This window comes from Leuciscus leuciscus, assembly GCF_965113295.1.
Source record: "Leuciscus leuciscus genome assembly, chromosome: 12".
Classification (NCBI taxonomy): domain Eukaryota; kingdom Metazoa; phylum Chordata; class Actinopteri; order Cypriniformes; family Leuciscidae; genus Leuciscus; species Leuciscus leuciscus.
Window position 1 is genome coordinate 20,338,260 of NC_138736.1, and position 22,879 is coordinate 20,361,138.

Here is a 22,879-nt window from a genome sequence, read left to right on the forward strand (position 1 = left end):
ACAGTGAGAGACGGAGTTGCTGCTGGTCGTCACACTGCATGAAAAGTGGGATTTTCGACAGTTACCGGCGCTGTAGATTGTCGTGGAAGTTCAGGTTTACGACTGCAAACGGCAATTTACAGGCAACACTGCAAACTGTCGGAAATTGTCGGAAATTGACGTGGGACTTGCTTGCCCCGTGACCCCCCTCCCTCTAATGCTTTAACATGTAAATGAGACTGCTGTGAGCTTTACAAATGCAAATGAGGGTAGCAGGGGGAGTTTTATCCCAGGTGACTAAAAGGTATTAACTTAATTCTAAAAAAAATACAATATTTATTTATAACGCACAATTAAAAACAGCCAAGGCTGACCAAAGTGCTGTACAGGGCAATAGATAAAATGCAGGGCAGAAACAGGACAATAAAAAATAAAAAAAATAAAAAAATAAAAAAAAGGCAATAGTTGTATCATAGTCAAGGGGTATTAAAAGCAAGAGAAAATAAATACGTTTTCAAGGATGTTTTGAAGATGGAAATTGAGGGAGCTAGTCTGATATAGAGGGGTAGACTGTTCCAAAGTTTTGGGCCTGCAGTCGCAAAAGTGCAGTCGCCTCGTTTTTTAAGTCTGGATCTGGGCACGATAAGAAGACAGTGATCACTGGATCTCAAAGTACGAGATGGAGTGTACGGGCAGAGGAGATTGGTCAGATATTGGGGGGCCGGTTTGTTAAGAGCTTTATACACAAATAGTAAAATTTTAAAAACAATCCTGAATGTGACAGGTAGCCAGTGGAGTTTGAATAGCGCTACCACTTTTGGAGCAATGCACAACATGTTGCAGAAATTTTCACTGCCCTTTTTGTGATAGCAGTATTATTAAACAGACAAAATGGGACAAATTGAATAACCACATTAAAATCCACTTTAAAAGGCTGTTGTTCATAAAGGAACATCTGGACTTACAGTGTAGAGTGGCAATATATATTATTTTACATTTATCCATTTGTCAGACGCTTTTATCCAAAGATAGATGGTTTTCTGCATGATTTAGACAAAATATTAAATTATCTTCATTAATGTCTAAAGGTTACACAAACAATCCACACTGAAACTTAAGCTAACAAAACACAAATATATTCCTGTATTCTCACAGTAAACTGCCATGCAGGCTAGAATTGAGAAACATTATTGGATAAATCTTATAATTTACATTTCTCTGGGCCAATCGGAATCTTAGCACTTTTTCTCTTGGCCAATCAGAATCTTAGCACTTGCGTCATAATCTTGAAGCACACACAGCGTCAACAACAGCTGAGCTCGCCATTTGCCTGGCTACCGTGCGAGTCTAATGGAAACTCACGCATGAATTTTCCTGCATTGAACTTGTTTTAGCGCCTGCCAAAGTGAATTTTTGTCCCGCCAAAGTCTTATTTGATCGGTGAGTAATGTAGATGAACGGCTGCGTTTGTGACAGGGCGCATGTTTTAACTAAAAGAACGACCAGAGAGAGAGAGAGCCGGTCGCGCGCGCGCACTCTCTGTGTAAACAACTTCTCGTTAGCTTTTGGCGCTTTTTTTTTTTTTTTTTAAAGTTAGCTTGCTGCTCATGGTTCATGTTCAGTGTCCATGTTATTTTAGCTGTACACGAGAGATTATGTCAATTTGGGATACTAAACTGCACGTAAACCGATAGCAGCATGGCATAGAGTTCTGAGTCTGACTGGCTAACTTAGCTCTTTGCTAACTAAGTTAGCTTGTCCATATAGCAGCTTGCTACGGGGTTCACAGATGATGCAAGGTGGGTTTAAAGGTGAATTGTCTAATTTATAAATGTGCGTCGTGAATGTGACACCTAACGTAACAACGTTACCAGGCAGAGGAGAAGGACGATGAGGTGATTAGATGAAATATAAAATCGGTTGATACAATTTGGGCCTGAAATTTTATACAAACATTTTGCAGTATTATTGGATTCGGATGAGAATATCAGGGGTAATCGTTTTCTCTTCATTTATAATTGCAGTTTAAAAATTAAATTCTTTAACTTTATATATTTTATTTTACATTACCTCTGTATAAGCGTCAAGATATAACGTTACCCCCTTCAATAATGTACGAAGGAAGCTGCAGCCCATTGAGGACAACCAGCATGTTGCACAAAACTGGTGAGTACTGATGACAACTTAAACATAATATTGTGTTGTGTACAACATAAGTCACAGGCTTATTCATGTGTTTTATCTAATAAAGATTGTGCCATGTCTAGCCAAGTGGAGCGTCCTGGCAGTGAAATGTCCACTCCTGGTAAGTACTTTTCCCCCTGCACAAAACATTGCTCTGCACAAAGTCACACTCCATTCAAGACAAGTAGTTTTTTACTGCTTGTGAATAATCTATTTTAAATATATACAGTGCTGGTCAGAGTTATTTAAGCCGCTTAATTAAGAGTGAGAACCTACTCATCTTGAATGGACAAAAAAAACTAATGTTTTTGTCTCATCTTTCCATAGAACATTTGAAAAGTAACTGACACTACTGGACCTTCAAACGGGCAGCGTTCTATGGTCAGAGTCTGGTCGTCCCTCTGCCCGTTTGAAGTTCCAGTAGTGTCAGTTACTTTTCAAATGTTCTATGGAAAGATGAGACAAAAACATTAGTTTTTTTTGTCCATTCAAGATGAGTAGGTTCTTCTCACTCTTAATTAAGCGTAGTAATGACTCAAGTATTTCATTATTAATTTAGTATAGGCAGGGTTGGGGAGTAACGGAATACATGTAACGGCGTTATGTAATCAGAATACAAAAATCCAGTAACTGTAATCCGTTACAGTTACGTCAAAAAACATAGTAATCAGATTATAGTTACATTTTGAAAAAAGGGGGAATACTTTCAGGATTACAATGGTTTCATTTAAAACTAAATAAGTATTTTGGCATAATAACACTATATTAAGCGCTGCTTGATTGTACAGTAGTTCCTGGTTCTGTTGCCAGTAATGACTCACGTGTGCCACCCGCTGGTGCGTGTGCAAATAACAGCTGTCTACAATCTCCTCAGAGCAGACTGAATCACTGCTGCTAGTAGAAACGATGCTGCCTGCGGGTAAAATCGCTTTTAATTCATGGAAATTCCGCTGCTATTTTGTAGAAATTAGGAGAGTAGTTTTTTTAGTACCCAAAATGTCCTTTCAAATCTTTTCTCACGTAACGGGATGTTCGCTGTCTAGGTAACGTAGGGGAACTCCCACTGCCAACGCCCCACGTCCAGTCAGGCAAATTAAGAAAGATCACGGCTTTAGTCAACATGTAGGCCTATTTTAAAATAAACTAATATGTAGATTGTGTAAAAAATGTAAATGTTGAGTTTTTATTTTTTAGTTAAAAATTAGTTAAAAATAAAACAATATAATCTGTAATACCATACATTAGCCACTAGATGTCTGTATAGCCCTTTACATAAATACATTTCAGGCATGTGTGTATATTTAGCAAATATTGTACACTGGACCAAATTCTTTAAAAAAAAAATATATATATATTTCTTCTTGCTTGACTTTATTTATATATGTGACCTTGAAGTAATCCCAAAGTAATCAGTTACATTACTTTCATATTATAGTACTTGGATTACGTTACTGAATACTTTTTTTATGAAGTAATTTGTAACTGTAACGGAATACATTTTTAAAGTAACCCTCCCAAGCCTGAGTATAGGCAACATGACCGTACTTACTGGCTGACTCATGTGTTTCAGACTCTAAGTCAAACTTTGAATGTCTTGTGGAAGCCTTCTCTGACCCGGAGAAATGTGCAGCCAGATTTCAGCGCAAGGAAATTTCCAGTGAGTATTCACTTTATCTGTTGCCCCAACCTTTATTTCTTTTTTCAGTGGAAAATAAATTTAGTTTTGAGGATTAACATTTCAGTATTTTTCTACAGAGATTGGACTTTAATGGCAACCAACAATCCCAATGTTCAAAGAAGGTTCAAATGTCTGTAATGCCAGCAGACTAGCACAAGACAAACAATTGTTTAAAAAAATACATAAATGTGTATATATAATTTTAGAAAATGACAGATGGTTTTGCTAGATAAGAACCTGATTTCTCGACTGGGATTGTGTAGAGACTCTGAAGCTGCATTGAGACGGACATTTGAACCGTCTTGGAACATTGAGATCTTTGGTTGCCATTAAAGTATATGCCATTAAAAATATGGAAATGTTTTCCTTAAACTTAATTTCTTTTCCACTGAGGAAAGACAGACATGGATATCTTGTCACTCAGTGTGAGTAAATTATCAGGAAATTTTCATTTTGAGGTGAACTAATCCTTTAAGGCTGATTTATACTTTTGCGTCAGACCGAAGCCCGAGCCTCTACGCCAGGGGTCGGCAACCTTTTTGTCATAAAGTGCCATTTTTAAGTTTCCAAGTTCATCATTGTGCCACAACACACACATATCCTTTATATACATATATATATATATATATACACACACACACACTCATATAAGTACACAAACATTTTACATTTTCATAATGGCTTACACAGAAATAGTACAGAAATTAAAATATTTCTCTTGAAATTTGTTTTAGATTTAGATAGACAATTTAATAATATTTATAACTCCTAACTAGAGATGCACCGATTACAATTTTCTAGGCCGATTCCGATTTTTCATTGAGTTTGACCTGCCGATACCTATTTTTTTTAGCCGATTCCGATTAAATTTTTTCGAACTACTTTACAGCACACACAAATATTTATTTTCTATATATATATTTTGTATATATAAAATACCATATCCTTTTACCCAAACTGAATAATAAAAACAAGTTTAAATGGGTACATTTTATATAAATATTTTTGAGTCTTAATTTTCTTTTCTGACATAACCTAATCCAGTTCTTGTTAAAACACACTAGACATGCACATTCTGTGCATTTTGGGCACTTTTGTTTGGAATCATATTTATTTTGTCCATCAAAAGTGTGCTTTCACTTTAGCACCTTTCACACAGCGCTTTGAACCCAGCGCACAGCGCTTTGCCTTCTGTGTGAATGCAAACACGACCCGGGATTGATGCCGGGTTGGGGACCTAGTAACATTGCCGTGTTCAGTCCCGGAACGAAAAGAGTCCTGTGTGAACAAAAGCCGTAATAATGCCGTGTCGTATGACGCTGAAGCCGGGATCGTTCGCCAGCTGTGAAACAATACGTTATGCGCAAGTTTATGATCGAATCAGAGAGAGAAATCGCAGCTCATAGGCAAACTTAAGACATTTTAAGTTACATCGATGTCACGTGTCTTTACGGGATTTGTACGGCTTGTGTGAGAACGCACTCTCTGATTCCGGAAAATCACTGGCAGTGTGAATGAACCAAAATCAAACGAACCCGGGTCAAATAAATCTCGGGTCACTTTATCCGTGTATTTTCTGGAATCTCTGTGTGAAAGGGGGCTTTAAATTGAGCGTGAGCAGCGCAGACAAAATAGACTCGGCGGCGAAACCCCCGCTTCACTGCTGCTCACACGACGCTCCTGTTGGGCGCTCACGCGCTGATCCTGCTCCCGGTGTGGATTAACATGTACGCCGAAAAAAATATGCGTGAAACGGCCGTAATTCACGAGGTTTCCTACATGTGCGTTCCGTGTGCACGTGTGATGCTGATGTTGCGCAATGTTAATCATGGGGAGCCCGAGTGCGTTTGACCGGCATAAAACTAGACTACTTTATCTGAATGAAATAGGCTACATACACTTCTCTCGCATTTGCTTGTGTGCCAGCGATTAACCCTCCGCGTGCCAGTGTTGGCACGCGTGCCTTAGGTTGCCTACCCCTGCTCTACGCTATAGGCTACACTGTTTCATTTATACTTCTGCATTGTTGTCCCTGTTGACGCACAATTACACATGCAGAAAGAAGCCTGTGAAACCCGAGGGAGGCGTTCTAGACCAATCACAGCGCTTCCGTCCACGTAAAATTGACGCATTGTTACATTTTGGGAGAGGTGCACGTCAGGGTGTGCTAAAGGGTACGCTATGTACACAGCCTACTCTGTAGCTACAGCGGGAGGTCGACGCATAACTATAAATTGGTCTTTACTTACTGCTTGAGAATCAAGTTTGGTAACAGTTTATTTTATTGGCTTAATGACATGTTTCAGACAGTCTTGCTTAGAAGAGCAGAGTGTGGCAATTCTTACCTTTTTGTTTGATTTCAATAATTGTGCATTTTTGAATATTCTTTGTTTTTTCCGCCCTTAAGATGCTAGCGCACCTCTGAGCAAAGACCTGTTGACACCCAGTAAGTATTCATCTCATCGGTCACTTTTGTATTTTGTCAGGCCTTGTGAAATGTAAGAATATTCAGTTTTTCATGATTTCATCATAAAGCAAGAGGTCATGGGAGTGATGGCTATTATTTGTTTAATAATTGTAAATAATCCTGTAATTTACAGGAAGCAGTATGCCATCTTCTCAACTCTGAGACAAATTGTGGGCGCTACGAACTGGAGCAAGGTAAAAAAAAATAAAGAATCTTACATTCTTTTATTTTTTTACTTTCATAAAAACGTACAAACATTTTAAAGGTAAGATTCAAAGAATATGCTTTCATTCTCTTGTATAAGAAAATAGATCCGTTATAGTTTACGATCTTAATCATACATTTTGTTTCCATAGAGTAACCTCGCCTCATAACGAGGGCGTAACCTCACATGCAAGTCCAGATTTTCATGACGCTGATCATGACGACATTATAAGTAACTTTGACTATTTTCTCCTTGTTTCATTTTACTGTGACTTGCGTTGTTTTTATTCATATCACTCTCATTTAATTTTTTTCCAGCTGCCTGTAAGACGTACTACGAGACAGTACGCAGGAGCTTCAGGTACAAACAACCAGATCTGGCATTGCAGGCCGAAGCTGTGAAGAGTTCAGCTCGGAGTCGAGCGAGAAGAAAGAGGGTAAGATTTTTAGTCAATGTATTTTTCAAGTGCATTAATAGATGTTTTGTGTCCATACACAGTGCATCACAGTACTGATTGTCTGTATTGGTTGTTTTTACAGCTGCTAGAAGCGAGACGGTGTGCTAGGTGAGGATGACGTGGGCATTTGGAAGTGCGCCACCATAGATCTGATGTCCGATGAAGTTCAACCACCAGCCAGGAGCTCACAGAGCTCTGTGCTACGCTGCAGTCGAGATTAGAGGCGACTCCTAAATACAGGACAACGCACCACAGATGTTTTCAAAGTGGATCGAATTCAGAGAGAACGCCGCTAGTCACCTACAGCTCCGAAGATGAAAACAGACACTGAGCTTCCAATTTGTTGTGTGTGCAGATGATCTATGCTTTGTACATAGGTGTATATTGTTTTGTGTTTGTGCTAATAAAGCTCTTTCTTTGAATAAACAGCATGTCCCTGGCAAATTTTCCTTTCCTTTATAAATTCATGTCCTCGATGGTAATAATAGTGTAGTCCATAGGTTAACAATGACATGAATATACCACAGAATAGCATATTATGAATATAAAAAAATAATTTATGTATCATCATTTATATGAATATTATAATTTTTTGAATTTATAATGAGCGAGGGTGACCAATAGTAACAGATCTGCCAACCAATCACGAGTGATTTTTCTTGTTTAAACCACGTGGGTTCAACCAATAGTGAGTGAGGAAATTCAAGCCTTTCTCTGGCGGGAGCTGCTATTCATATGGTAATTAGAGCCATTCACACCTCCGGCGCGAGCGCTCTGCATACGTCATGGTTCGTTTCCGACAATATTCGGCACAGACGAACGCGACGTTCACAGGCTGTAAATTGTCGTTAACTGCCGAAAATTAGGGAGATTTACGGCCGTTTACGGGGTCGGAAATCCCAATTTTCATGCAGTGTGTTGAGCTCCCCGCCCGTTTCCATGGTAACTCAGTTCAAATCTGGTTCAAATGTAACTCGAGTGCGCGCGCCAATTAAAAGACGTAACGTTAGAAGTCACGCAGAATTTACATAAAAGAAGAATTGATGGAGGGAATTATTTGATAATCAGATAAAATATCCTGAAATGTGAGGTTAACATTATTAAGTGTATAGGCTAGTGGCCATCACCAAACTGTAAACGGAATGAGTATATGAAGCATGAGTGTATGTTTACAAAATCATTTATAGGTTATAATAGGCTATATTATAATATAATGTAATATGTAATAGCCTATAATATTATATAGCTTTATAAATGGTTAACGTGGTGTAGAAATAAAATTGCAAAAACATTTATTAAAAACTAAAGGGCAATTCCACGCAAAACTGTCACATCCATAACGCCAATACCATGGCATTGTGTTGGCGTTATGGATGTGACAGTTTTGCGTGGAATTGTCCTAAACATGATATAGGCTAAGGCATGAATATATTTTGTGAAATATACACAATATGTACACATATTTACAGATGTAACATGAGGAACAATTTAAAAGATGTATGTTCAATGTATTTTTGAAATAATATATTTTCAAAATGTATTTCAATATATTTAACAGTGTTTCACATATGTGAATAGCATATCTATCTATACATCTATCTATAAATTATAGGAAGGTCTGTCTGTCTGTTAACAACATTTTCAAACTCGACAGGTGTCTTGCCACGGGCACAAGTAAGTGCAGTGTAAAGTTTGACGTTGTTTGGATTAGAAATGCAAAAGATATTGTTAAATATATCGGTAAAAGAAGGTAATTGTTTAAACATTCTGGCATAAACACTCTGTCAGCTACACTGTTTACTTCTGAATATTGTATTTTATTCACACACTGTTAACGATTTTCTTGTATTTTTACAGTACAGTACTGGCAGCAAGGTTGCCAGCAAGTTACTGTATTTTGATTTACAGTAACTGTACTGTAATTTACTTTACAGTACAGAAGATCAGTACTGTAAACTACAAAACAGTACTTTACTGTATTTTTACTGTATTTTTGTAATGTTTCTGCTTCTGCTGTAATTAATTATACAGTATTGTACTGTAATATCTATATTGATACATTATTGCTAAATATTATAATTTTCAAATTACTAATAATGATAATATTATATTTATATAATATGTAGTTATTACAGTATATAAATTTACAGGTAATAATATTATAATGCAACTTCAGAATAACTGCAAATCAATCAATCCAAACAATGTTATTGTCAAAATTTTTTTTTATTAATCAGTTACAGTGTATTTGTGAAAAAAACATTTAATTTAGGAACATTGCATGTCCAGTACACCAGCACTTTACAGGTAAACAGTTTTTAAAGGGATAGTTAAAGGAACACGCAGACTTTTTGGAACTTCAGCTTATTCACCGTATCCCCCAGAGTTAGTCCATACATACCCTTCTCATCTCCGTGCGTGCCGTAACTCTGTCTGACGCACCCACCGCTAGCCTAGTTAGCACAAAGACTGGAGGTAAACGGCTCCAGCTGGCATACTGCTCCCAATAAGAGACAGAATAACCCAACATTTTCCTATTTACATGTTATGATTTGTATAGTCACAGCGTGTACAAATAACAAGGTCACATGAGACACGGCCATCTTCTAACCGTACACATACTGGGAACTATATTCTCAGAAAGAGAAGCACTGCTACTTCTGCGGAGTGATTTGCTCGCAGCACCTGAGAAGCTCGGTGGTGAGGAGATGAGTTCGCTCAGAGTGTTGCGCTAATCACTCTGCCCATGTAGTAGTGCTTCGCCTTCTGAGAATATAGTTCCCAGTATGTATACGGTTAGAACATAGGCGTAATTTGCGGGTGGGACGGGTGGGACATGTCCCCACCACTTTTTGCCAGGGTCGATATTGTCCCCATCACTTTTTAAAACATCTCGCGGCACGAATGTACCAATTCTACAAATAAATAAAACATCTCCAGTTAACTGGCAGAGCATTCATTTCGTTCGTTTTTTAAATAAAAGACGATCTAGCGCTCAAATGTGTTTTTTAAATCAAGTGATCAAAGTGCTCGTTGGCGCTGCGATCAGTGGCGCGGATACAGTGTTTTCGGTGGACCGCACAGTCTTCACTCGGACGCGCGCTTCAGTCCGTTGCGGATACTCTCTATTCGTTCTGGTGAAATCACAAAACATAATGCACACAAACGTGCCCCTGCTTGATATACAACCACTGATGAACATAAACGGTTTTGATGAGAAAAAAAAAAATTATATGAAAAAAAAAAAAAAAAACTATGCGAGAGCAGATTAGAACCCAGAACCTCTGACACGGTTTGCGAAAGTTCTACCACTGGACCATTAAGATACACGTTAGTCAAGCAGCGGATACATATATCAGGTTACATCTCATTAAACGACAAATTAAACCCCATGTAGCCTACTATTTAAATCGATTGAAGGTCATCGTAATGTTATTGTTCATATATCTGATTTAGCATTTTATTAGCAACCCCCCCACCCCACCTGTCCCACCCACTTTTTAAAACAAAGTTACGCCACTGGGTTAGAAGATGGCTGTGTCTCATGTGACCTTGTTATTTGTACACGCTGTGACTATACAAATCATAACATGTAAATAGGAAAATGTTGGGTTATTTTGTCACTTATTGGGAGCAGTATGCTAGCTGGAGCCGTTTACCTCCAGTCTTTGTGCTAAGCTAGGCTAGCAGTGGGTGCGTCAAACAGTGTTACGGCACACACGGAGATGAAAAGGGTATGTATGGACTTCACTTATCTAACTCTGGGGGATACGGTGAATAAGCTAAAGTGCCAAAAAGTCGGTGTGAGAGGTTGAGAAACTGCATGACTTGCGGCTGTAGCTGGACATACTTTTAAATTTGGCTGGGACTTTGAGGTGGTACTGGAACCTGGCGGTGACCAAAACTGAAAAAGACATGACACACAAAAACACGTATGACAAAACCTGTTATCCACAGCACCAATAAAGATGAGCAGACAGTGTAAGAGAGAAATTGTAAAAGAAAATTCTGTAGAAATAACAAAAATTAAATAAAAAAAAAACAGCCAATTAAAAAAAACTAAAATGTAACCTTTAGATTTTAAAACTTTAAGTTTAAAACATTGTATTAACATGGCTAATACTTACAGAAAACTCCTTCCCAGGCTGCAAATAAAATTGTCCCACACTGTAGAGCTGTAAGAAATCAAAATACATATTATTCAGTTAACTTTTATGTTTCTTGTTGAGGACATATATTTCATTCATCTGCTTACAATACATCTAGGTTAATAAAATAAAAATAAGCTTCACTTGACCTCTTTAAATATTCTAACTAGCTTTTTTGGCATGCATTTTACTTGTCTTTGTTGCCTAATAGATCATTATTAACTCAGATAGTTTTTTTTTAACAATTTACACCTTTATTCATATTTTTTATTATTATAATAATCATTATTTGTCATTACAAATCACAATTCTACAGAACTGGGTCTCCCGCCTAAATAGAAATGAAATAAAAGGCTAAACTGGTACCAATAGCCAATCTCTCTAAGCCCAAATCACCCATTTTGCGTTGCAAAGGAAAGTGCAGTATTTTTAACCCTTGTTTTCACGTGTTTTTGTGTCTAAACGACTTATTAAATTTGGTCCAGTATTTATCATAAAAGTTAGTAAAATCATAAAGTTCGCCATCTGAGAAACGGACTGCAAATAGCAGTTTGAGGAAAATAACGTTATGTCTATAAGTGCTTGTTTTTACCACTGACGGGCTCGGATGCCAGGAAAGGATCCCTACAGATAACAGTTAACGTTAGACATGTTTGTTATCATAAGATCCTCCAAACGTAACATGTCAAATGCAGTAATTTTATCTCGCAGACCATCGTATAACACATTTAACGTTAGTTAACCACCTCGATTTGTCCTTCCACCGTTCCAACAATCACCAAGTCTGTTTTGGTCGAAATAAACCGTAAGGTAATGTTAATTCAATGTTCAAATCTCGAGTTAGATTTGAAAATGTCGGGACAAGCAACGGGGTGAAAGAGCAGATCTAACTAACAGTGTTTTTGGAACCGTCGCTGGCTAAACTTCCACTGTTATTTGTACACTATAGTGTAAAATCCTAAAACCTTATTATAAAATTCAAAATTAACTTACCAAATGTCCAGATATCCGCAGAGATCCATCCATCCATCCAGCGAGTGATCTGCGTCTGCCTGCTGCAGTTGTGCTCTGACGTCAGTCAGGCGGCGCGCGCGCTCTCTGTTTACAGCAACCCTGTATTATTGCTAGGCATATTACAGCCAGGCTACAGCTAGGTTACAGCAACACTAAAATTTACTGTAAAATGTTCCCGCTCAAACACAATTACCCACAATACAATGCAAATTACGGTACTTTACTGTAATATAGAAATGCAGTATTGTACTGTAGGTTATTACAGTACTGTGCTGCTAAATCTACAGCGACATTTAACAGTGCAGCTTTTCTCGGAGTTCACTGTGTAGCCTGATCCCTGAATTGTGTAGTTAAATTTTCCGTGGTGCTTTCTTCCATGCATAAATAAAAATGTCACTGAACTTTTGCTGTGTAATTGTAACAATGAGCACTCAAACACACCAAAACAAAAATTATTAAAAACACACACAAAAACTGATTTTGCACGGGCAGTTTGCCATCATTTGTAGTAACCTATTCACACTGTTTGCTCAAGCGTAGCGTTTTCTCTGAGTTCACTGTGTAGCCTGCTCCCTGAATCGTCACACTTACTCATTTGTGCATGTTAACCGAATCTGTAAGTCAGCTATGCTGTTTGCTTCTGAATATTATATTTCATTCTGGTGCTTAACATTATCACTACTGTGTAATAGTAGCATGCTATTAACCAACAAAACATATCCTATTCAATGCGTTCACAATCTCTTTCACGGGCATCATTTGTAGTAGCCTATTCACAAACTATTTTTACTCAAGCGTAGCATTTTCTCTGAGTTCACTGTGTAGTCTGCTCCCTGTATTGTCTAGTTCAATTTTCCACATTTATTGTATGCCATTATTTCAGGTTCAGTATTTGCTTTCTACTATACACAAATAAAAATGTCACTGAACTTTTGCTGTGTAATTGTAACAATGAGCACTCAAACACACCAAAACAACAATTACTAAAAACACACAAAAAAAAAAAATTTGATTTTGCACAGGCATTTTGCACTTGTTAATATTAATTTATTAATAGGCTATAGTGCTGGTTTATTGGGGTGGTGTTATAAACTACTGTGATGTTTAAAATGTTTATATGGATATATATAGTCAAATTATACAAATCTAGTGATTGTAAACTGTTAAGAAGCAAACAACATGTTCCCAGAACGTTTTATAGCCTAAATATAACATTCAGAAAATACTAATAACATTATAAGGACATTCTGAGAATGTTGTTTTAAGAACGTTTTCTATCAACATTATGAGAACTTTCATCAATCACAAATAACGTCATAAAGACATTCCAAGAACGGTGTTCTAAGAACGTTTTCTATCAACGTTATGAGAACTTTCATCAATCACAAAATAACGTCATAAAGACATTCCAAGAACGTTGTTCTAAGAACGTTTTCTATCAACGTTATGAGAACTTTCATCAATCACAAATAATGTCATAAAGACGTTCCAAGAACCTTGTTCTAAGAACGTTTTCTATCAACGTTATGAGAACTTTCATCAATCACAAAATAACGTCAAAAAGACGTTCCAAGAACGTCGTTCTAAGAACGTTTTCTATCAACGTTATGAGAACTTTCATCAATCACAAATAATGTCATAAAGACGTTCCAAGAACCTTGTTCTAAGAACGTTTTCTATCAACGTTATGAGAACTTTCATCAATCACAAAATAACGTCATAAAGACGTTCCAAGAATGTTGTTCTAAAAACATTTTCTATCAACGTTATGAGAACTTTCATCAATCACAAAATAACGTGAAAAAGAAGTTCCAAGAACCTTGTTCTAAGAACATTTTCTATCAACGTTATGAAAACTTTCATCAATCACAAAATAAAGTCAAAAAGACGTTCCAAGAACGTCGTTCTAAGAACGTTTTCTATCAACGTTATGAGAACTTTCATCAATCACAAAATAACGTCAAAAAGACGTTCCAAGAACCTTGTTCTAAGAACATTTTCTATCAACGTTATGAAAACTTTCCTTCAATCACAAAATAACGTCAAAAAGACATTACAAGAACGTTGTTCTAAAAACGTTTTCTATCAACGTTATGAGAACTTTCATCAATCAGAAATAACGTCATAAAGACGTTCCAAGAACCTTGTTCTAAGAACATTTTCTATCAACGTTATGAAAACTTTCATCAATCACAAAATAACGTCAAAAAGACGTTCCAAGAACGTCGTTCTAAGAACGTTTTCTATCAACGTTATGAGAACTTTCATCAATCACAAAATAACGTCAAAAAGACGTTCCAAGAATGTTGTTCTAAAAACGTTTTCTATCAACGTTATGAGAACTTTCATCAATCACAAATAACGTCATAAAGACGTTCCAAGAATGTTGTTCTAAAAACTTTTTCTATCAACGTTATGAGAACTTTCATCAATTACAAATAACGCCATAAAGACGTTCCAAGAATGTTGTTCTAAGAATGTTTTCTATCAACGTTATGATAACTTTCATCAATCACAAAATAACGTCAAAAAGACATTCCAAGAACGTCGTTCTAAGAACGTTTTCTATCAACGTTATGAGAACTTTCATCAATCACAAAATAACGTCAAAAAGACGTTCCAAGAATGTTGTTCTAAAAACGTTTTCTATCAACGTTATGAGAACTTTCATCAATCACAAATAACGTCATAAAGACGTTCCAAGAATGTTGTTCTAAAAACGTTTTCTATCAACGTTATGAGAACTTTCATCAATCACAAATAACGTCATAAAGACGTTCCAAGAATGTTGTTCTAAGAATGTTTTCTATCAACGTTATGATAACTTTCATCAATCGCAAAATAACGTCAAAAAGACGTTCCACGAACCTTGTTTTAAGAACGTTTTCTATTAACGTTATGAGAACTTTCATCAATCACAAATAATGTCATAAAGACGTTCCAAGAACCTTGTTCTAAGAACGTTTTCTATCAACGTTATGAGAACTTTCATCAATCACAAAATAACGTCATAAATACGTTCCTGAATGTTGTTCTAAAAACGTTTTCTATCAACGTTATGAGAACTTTCATCAATCACAAATAACGCCATAAAGACGTTCCAAGAACCTTGTTCTAAGAACGTTTTCTATCAACGTTATGAGAACTTTCATCAATCACAAATAACGTCAAAAAGACGTTCCAAGAACGTTGTTCTAAGAACGTTTTCTATCAACTTTATGAGAACTTTCATCAATCACAAAATAACATCAAAAAGACGTTCCAAGAATGTTGTTCTAAAAACGTTTTCTATCAACGTTATGAGAACTTTCATCAATCGGAAATAACGTCATAAAGACATTCCAAGAACCTTGTTGTAAGAACGTTTTCTTTCAACGTTATGAGAACTTTCATCAATCAGAAATAACGTCATAAAGACGTTCCAAGAACCTTGTTCTAAGGACGTTTTCTATCAACGTTATGAGAACTTTCATCAATCACAAAATAACGTCAAAAAGACGTTCCAAGAACCTTGTTCTAAGAACGTTTTCTATCAACGCTATGATAACTTTCATCAATCACAAATAACGTCATAAAGACGTTCCATGAACGTTGTTCTAAGAACGTTTTCTATCAACGTTATGAGAACTTTCATCAATCAAAAATAATGTCAAAAAGACGTTCCAAGAACGTTGTTCTAAGAACGTTTTCTATCAACGTTATGAGAACTTTCATCAATCACAAATAACGTCAAAAGGACGTTCCAAGAATGTTGTTCTAAGAACGTTTTCTATCAATGTTATGAGAACGTTCATCAATCAGAAATAACGTCAAAAAGACGTTCCTAGAACGTTGTTCTAAGAATGTTTTCTATCAACGTTATGAGAACGTTCATCAATCAGAAATAACGTAAAAAAGACGTTCCTAGAACGTTGTTCTAAGAATGTTTTCTATCAACGTTATGAGAACGTTCATCAATCAGAAATAACGTCAAAAAGACGTTCCAAGAACGTTGTTCTAAGAACGTTTTCTATCAACGTTATGAGAACGTTCATCAATCACAAATAACGTCATAAAGACGTTCCAAGAACGTTGTTCTAAGAACGTTTTTTTCTCAACGTTACAAGAACGTTAATAACGTTGTATGAACGTTCGGAAAAAATTATTTTAATAACGTTTGGTGCTAACATTTACACAACTTTTAAAGAACGTTAGTGAAAGTTGTGGGAACGTTCCCTGGGTACTAGTTTGCAAAAGTAGGTTTTAGACAAAATTCAAAATGGCGGAAAAATTTGCATACCGGAAATGAAATTGAAGATATACATTTTGTCCGTCTTGAGACAAGGATTACAGTGATATAAGACACTTGAGTCTGTGACAAAGGGTTAAGGAGATTTAAGCAAAACCGTGATTTTTTTTGGTTTTTGGCACTATAGCGCCACCTATGGGCCAATCGGGGTCATACTCTCTGAACCTCTCCTCGATTTTTGTACTACCTTCTGGCCAAGTTTCAAGTCTCTATCACTTACGGTGTGGGCTGCACGATGCGTTTTACGGCAGAATAATAATAATAATAATAAAAATCAGCACAATTACAATAGGGTTTCAGCATTTCATGCTTGAACCCCTAATAATCCACACGAGGGAAATCATTTTGGTGTCCATGGAGATGTGAAAAAATAGGCATAAATCTAGCTTGCACATTTACCCAAATTATTATACGCCTGTTTAACCGAAGCTAATTTGGGTGGGTTTCTCCCATCCTCATACAATGTCACTTCTCTGTCTTTTAAGGCCCTGACGAGAACGTCGGTCTCCTCGGCTGTGAACCACTCCTGGTCTGCGCCTGGCAAATCCGTCGTTATAATAGCAAACCGCCATGGAACAAGAACGCCTGCTTTTAAAGAGAATATGAGATGATGCTCTGATTGGTTTATTTCACGTTACGCCCAAACCACACCTATGAGTGATGTAGCTACTTCAGACCAACCCATTTTAGATTTGCGTCGGGCGCAAGAGTCATTTATCCCGCCACTATAATAGCAAGTTAGCAACAGCGCCCGAGATCCGAGAAGTTACTTGCGTTTCACGTTTGATGGCCCTCTATGTGTCTAATAGCTTATGAAGTGAGTTTAATCCTACAGCTACTCTGTTTGCCATGGTATTTGTCCTTTTCTTTATATGCTGTTTTCTTTCTCTCACTAAATAGTTTCTACTGATACCAACCACTGATGATACAATTAACATTCACTAAACGCTAACATTCAATAAATGTCTACAATTCTTAACAAAATATGTTTAATGATTAAATTTAGTGTGTTTCAATTTGCTTACATTGGGGATGAGGAGAGCTTTGCTGTCTCTGTGCTTTGGTTATGGACACTTTCCATAAGTAAAAAAAAAAAAAAAAAGATTCAGAAATTAAATCTCTCCAATAACTCAGTTGTTTTTCTTAGACTACAGTGAAATTATATGGAAAACAAATAGAGGGTTTGTTACATCTTTTGCTTTAAGCTTCTCTCCTGCGAATAAGCTTCTATGACAATGTCAATCTGTCTGTAATTTTCTCTAGAGTTCCTAGAGGAGATTACAAATATCAATAGTTTCTCAGATTTTCCAATATACTAATGTCTGCAAAGTCACAGATCTCCGTGAACAAAAATCTGATCTGGTATACATTTTATACTTTTACTGTATGTCAACAATTGCCTCAATTGCCCTAAAGAATTTTAAAGCAACCTCTGAGACTTAAGTTTATACTTTTACATTTGAAACATTAATGAAGTGAGAATATTTTATTAAGTTTCCTGGTGTATGCAAAAGCAAGTAATAACTGATGGCCTTGAAACATGATCATCCCCTCCATGCACACCAGATCATTTTCAGCTGTCAACCCTGCCACTTTTGCATGGACATATGATTGACACTGCAGAATGTGGAGATTGCCCATGGAGAATGTGCCAGCACCAATAAGAGCGCCTAGAGAATACAACATTGATATAACATCAAATGCATTCACACATGCCACAAGACATTCAGTAAGGCTTAAAGAAAACAAGAAAGAAGAGTGCAAACACAAGAGGATCGCCGGGTAATCTATGTAACCAGCTGGCAGGATTATTCATGCACATAAGCAGTGCATTTCTCTGCCTCATAATTACTTTTTAAGAAGTAGCCTACACTTAAATTATGCTAATTAGTATCATGTTTACGCATTCTTCACTTTATTTTAAAACTTTTAGTTTTGGCCAGCAGCACAAGCGTGTGTGAATAACCACAGAGTTTAATTAGCTAGGTGCCACTAACCAAAAGCGCTTTTGTGAGAGGGGGCGGAGAGGTCTAAAACAACTATTTGTAGGGGTAAGAAAGCTGCCATGCTGAAAAATATCAGAGAGCCAGTGTGAAGAGTGTATGGAAGATTTAACAGATGATATTCATTTTAAAGAGAGGTAGGGGAGTACTGTAGATTACAGTTTATCTCGCTCTGCTATGTGATGCAATTACGGTTTCATGTGGATCATGCAGAGGAACCGAGGTAGTGTTCTCTTACCAATTCATGGAGGTTATGGAGTTAAAAGGTGAATTGAGATTAAATGGTGTAAAATCTCACTTATCCGTCCTCTCTGTTTATTTATTTTATTTCAGACATTGCTAAATTAATGAGAAATAAAGCTTCCAAAAGTTCACACTTTTCCCAAAAGCACAGCAGCAATTAATTTCTTTACTTGCAAGATTGATACTTTCTACAGTATCACATAAAAAAATTGCATATAGACCCAGAGTGTCACGAGTACACCGGTCCTCCCTCACTGCTGCAGTCTCTCCTTGTTCTCTCATCTGTTTTCCAGTTCCAGCATCCCTCCAGTCTTTGCGCTATCCTGTAAGACAGAAGCTGTGTCCCAATTCAGGGGCTGCATCGAAGGCCACATTTGAAGGCTGATTGCGCCACTGCGGCGCAATGAATTCTGGGGTAGGCAAGGCTGCGAAGGATCCTTCTGATATATCCTGCATTCAAGGGAAAAGAAGGACGCATTTGCAGGCCGCATTTTGCCGCGGTGACACAATCGGCTATACTTTCCCCTTTAAATGAGTCTCAGGTCGGCCTTCAAAGGATGCAGCCCCTGAATTGGGACACAGCTAAATTGTTTTACTGTCACTGTTATGGCAACCAAAAGGTGTGTGTGTGTGTGTGTGTGTGTGTGTGTGTGTGTGTGTGTGTGTGTGTGTGTGTGTGTGTGTGTGTGTGTGTGTGTGTGTGTGTGTGTGTGTGGATATACTAACCACTTGAAGTTACATCCTCTATCGTCACCTGCAAACCTAAGACTGAAGTATTATACTTTCACTGCACATTGTTTGTGGTCTATACTCACCTGTTTTGGACACCTTTTAATACAAGTTTTTAAGTTTTGAGGCTGCAGCCACTGATCTGGATGAGCTCACTGACACTGTGACATCCTACATCAGATTCTGTGAGGACATGTGTGTCCCCACCAGGACTTATTAAACATATAACAACGATAAGCCATGGTTCACTGCAAAACTAAAACAGCTTTGCCAGGCCGAAGAGGATGCCTACAGGAGTGGGGACAGAGCCTTGTACAAACAGGCCAAATACACACTAACAAAGGAGATCAGAGAAGCTAAGAGGAGCTACTCTGAAAAGGTGAAAAGCCAGTTTTCAGCTAACGACTCTGCATCAGTGTAGAAAGGCCTGAAAGCCATCACCAGCTACAAGACACCATCCCCCAACACTGTTGAGAATCAACGACTAGTCGACGATCTCAATGTATTTTACAGCAGATTTGAAAAGCCTGCTCTCACACCCCACACCCGCTCAGACCGTCTCTACACAACCATCAACATCCCCTCCCTCCCCCCTACCGCTTCTCAGTCTGCACCTCAGATCAGTGAGGAGGATGTATGCAGAGTCTTCAGGAAACAGAAGATAAGGAAAGCCAAAGGCCCAGATGATGTCTCACCAGCCTGTCTCAAAGCCTGCACTGTCCAGCTGTCATCCATCTTCACACTGATTTTCAACAGATCACTGGAGCTGTGTAAAGTAACCTCCTGCTTCAAACACTCCACCATCATCCTGGTACCTAAGAAACCTCAAATCTCTGGGCTTAATGATTACAGACCTGTTGCTTTGACATCTGTGGTCATGAAATCATTTGAGAGACTGGTGCTGGCCTACCAGAGACTGGTTAGAGTCCTGCACGGGTTCGGGTACCCGACGGGTGACCCGCAAATTTTGCTCAAACGGGTGAAAAATATCCAACTGTGTCGGATACGGGTACGGGTCGGGTCGGACACGGGGGAAACACGGGTCTAAACACGGGTTTAAAACAATCACATGCAAACATAAAAATATATGCATATTTTTAGGAACACATCTACAAAAATATTCCTGTATTTCAAGTTGATAAAATAATTTAAAATCCACATCAGTTTATTTGTGCCCACGCGCCACGCCCTCCCAGGATCTATAACGTTACCTAGGCTACTTTCACTTTTAAAAATTCATCATAACCGCGCGCGCGCGATCTGCTTGCAGTCGTTGAGATGGATGCTGAGGAGTTGAAGAAAAGAATAGCTAGTGGAGATTGTAAAGTAGTCGACAACACGTCATCAAAAATCAAGTCCAGTGTGTGGGAGAAATTTGGAGTTATCTGAAGAAAATATTGTGAAAGGCTTTGCTGCATGCATTTTCGTGTTGGATATCCGCACATGTGGAACTTCATCGCAGAGGAAGCACGCAGATAACTGTGGTAACAAACCAAGCAGTTCTATCGAACAGTATTTTTCAAATTTAACACTGTTCAGTATGTGTGGTACGTGTTTGAACCCAAAATTGTTAGATGTAGGCTAGATGAAATTGCGTGGCAGATATAGTGTTGTAGCCGCGTCTGTTAGGCTACTCAGTTTTGTGGTAACGTTATAACGGCTATAGCCATCATGTGCCGGCCTTTTGACAGCTTCGGCTGAAGTTGTCCTTGTGTTAATTGTCGTTATAACTTCTGTATGACCTGGCAATAAACATTTTTGTAATTGTGTCTATAATGTGATTGGCTAAACTGATTTTATTTCGGGTGCGGGTCGGGTGTCGGTTCTATTTTAAGCGGGTCGGGTCGGGTGCGGATTTTAATTAGTGCTGTTGACGGATAACGGGTCGGATGCGGTTTGAAGCACTGCGGGTACGGGCGGGTGCGGGTTTACAAAATCGGACCCGTGCAGGACTCTGCTGTGGGTGATGCAGTCAACATGGGACTGCAGTACATCCTCCAACATCTGGACAAACCAGGGACTTATGCAAGGATCCTGTTTGTGGACTTCAGCTTCGCTTTCAACACCATCATCCCGGATATCCTCCTGAATAAACTAACCCAGCTCTCTGTGCCCTCCTCCATCTGTCAGTGGATCATCAGCTTCCTGACAGACCGGCAGCAGCTTGTGAGGCTGGGAAAACTCACATCTCTGACCCTCACCATCAGCACTGCCGCCCCCCAGGGGTGCGTTCTCTCCCCACTGCTCTTCTCCCTCTACACAAATGACTGCACCTCCAAAGACCCCTCCGTCAAGCTCCTGAAGTTTGCAGACGACACCACAGTCATTGGCCTCATCCATAAGGGTGACGAGTCTGCTTACAGACAAGAGGTTGAACAGCTGGCTGTCTGGTGCAGTAATAACAACCTGGAGCTGAACACGCTCAAAACTGTGGAGATAATAGTGGACTTTAGGAGAAACCCCCCTGCACTCCCCCCTCTCACCATCATGGACAGCACTGTGACAGCAGTGGAGTCATTCAGGTTCCTGGGTACTACCATCTCTCAGGACCTGAAGTGGGACAATCACATTGACTCCATTGTCAAAAAGGCCCAACAGAGGTTGTAATTCCTTCGTCAACTAAAAAAAAAAAAAAAAAAAAAATTCAACCTACCACAAGCACAGATGACTCAGTTTTACTCAGATGTTATTGAGTCGGTTCTGTGCACTTCTATAACTGTCTGGTTTGGGTCAGCCAGCAAATCAGATATAAGAAGACTGCAACGGACTGTTAGGACAGCTGAAAGGATCATTGGTGTGCATCTGCCCAACCTTCAGGACTTGTACAATGATAGAGTGAAGAAACGGGCAGGTAAAGTCATCACCATCCCAACCCAGCCAAAACCTGTATGCACTTCTGCCTTCAGGCAGACGTTACAGATCTCTGCGCACTAGAACATCCCCACCCAGCACCAGTCGTCATTAAGACGTTGTTTTTTGGGCTAAATCAAGTCGGCCCGTCATAGTCTTCATTTAGCCCAAAAATAGACGTTGAAAATTGGGCTTTGTTTGGTCCGTCTGGTTTGGTCCAAATTTAGCCCAAACATAGACGTTGAAAATTGGGCTTTGTTTGGTCCGTCTGATTTGGTCCAAATTTAGCCCAAACATAGACGTTGAAAATTGGGCTTTGTTTGGTCCGTCTGATTTGGTCCAAATTTAGCCCAAACATAGACGTTGAAAATTGGGCTTTGTTTGGTCCGTCTTGTTTGGTCTAAATTTAGCCCAAACATAGACGTTGAAAATTGGGCTTTGTTTGGTCCGTCTGATTTGGTCCAAATTTAGCCCAAACATAGACATTGAAAATTGGGCTTTGTTTGGTCCGTCTGATTTGGTCCAAATTTAGCCTAAAAAAAAGTATTTGAAAATTTAGCTTTGTTTGGTCCGTCTGATTAGATCCAAATTTAGCCCACGTCCGTTTCGGACCACATATAGCCCTAATATAGAC

At 38.4% G+C, this 22,879-nt stretch overlaps 4 long non-coding RNA genes across 4 annotated transcripts in view; 3 read left to right on the plus strand and 1 right to left on the minus strand.

The window, feature by feature from the left end:
* LOC309511592 overlaps positions 1–22,879 on the plus strand; it is a 134,709-nt gene that overhangs the window by 21,396 nt on the left and 90,434 nt on the right. The gene's annotated exons all lie outside the window — the stretch shown is intronic.
* LOC309511102 lies at positions 33–6,701 on the plus strand. Its single transcript, XR_014210501.1, has 6 exons — positions 33–1,419; positions 2,061–2,284; positions 3,734–3,820; positions 6,249–6,287; positions 6,442–6,502; positions 6,665–6,701. It is a non-coding gene; the product is annotated as an uncharacterized lncRNA (long non-coding RNA).
* LOC309511103 lies at positions 4,810–6,435 on the minus strand. Its single transcript, XR_014210502.1, has 2 exons — positions 6,285–6,435; positions 4,810–6,242 (listed from the first exon to the last, which is right to left on the minus strand). It is a non-coding gene; the product is annotated as an uncharacterized lncRNA (long non-coding RNA).
* On the plus strand, positions 6,701–7,398 carry LOC309511101. The gene is made up of 3 exons (XR_014210500.1): positions 6,701–6,744; positions 6,831–6,949; positions 7,053–7,398. It is a non-coding gene; the product is annotated as an uncharacterized lncRNA (long non-coding RNA).